Below are 901 nucleotides of genomic sequence, written 5' to 3'. Positions count from 1 at the left end.
CCCACTCCCCTCTCCTCCCACCCCCCACCCCTCGGCCCCTTCCAAGCTCTCTGATTGGCCAGTGGGACAAAAGTTTCTGTGGAGACGGCTGGGCGCTGACGTCACGGGCAGAATTGTCCCATTTAGGGATCCCGGGGGCAGTGCGCATGCTGCAGGCTGCAGGTTACAGGCAGGAGGCGGTAGCAGCCGGCCCGCGGCAGCCAGGTGGCGAAAAGGAGCTCTCCGCATCCAGGTGGGGGGACGACTCCAGCAGGGTTTCCATGGAGATTTCCTCTGGGTCTAGCCTAAAAACAGCAGATCAGCTGACACCATTAGCTCAGGACCTAATTACTGCTTATTGGAGCAACAAATGAGGGACAGGGCCAGCTGCAAAGGAAGAGGTTTACCCCCTCCCCTCCGTCTCCTCCTTTCTCTCCCTCTCTCCTCCATGGCTCTTGAGTCCCCGGTGAATTCTCATTAACTTGCAAGATTCCAGCAACAACAGCCAGGCTTCTCTGGAGGCCACCCCGACCGCTTTTATTCTTTTTATTTCCTTCTTTTGTGTCAAAAGATGCTAAAATAAATGGGTTGTCCTGAGTCCTTGAATTTTTGCCCAATAGATACTGACCCGGTAGAACTCAGAGAAGCAGCTGTCTGTAATTCTCACAAGTAAATCCACTGACTGCGTGAGGGGTGTCACTTTCAATTTTTTGATTTTAAGATTATATATCTTTTAAACGGGTTTTTAAAAATATATGTATCGTAAATACATCAATATATGGAAGGAACAGATAGAGTATTTTGAACCTTTCTTCTAAGTGTGATGTATTTCACAAGAACAACTCTGAAAGTTTCTTTGTGGCATCACAGATCAGACATGATTCCAAGTCAGAAGATGTGTTTTGTTGCATCTTGCCAATGT

Source organism: Nannospalax galili, unplaced genomic scaffold, assembly GCF_000622305.1.
Source record: "Nannospalax galili isolate Female #2095 unplaced genomic scaffold, S.galili_v1.0 scaffold147, whole genome shotgun sequence".
Lineage (NCBI taxonomy): Eukaryota > Metazoa > Chordata > Mammalia > Rodentia > Spalacidae > Nannospalax > Nannospalax galili.
This window is presented reverse-complemented; position numbering follows the sequence as displayed.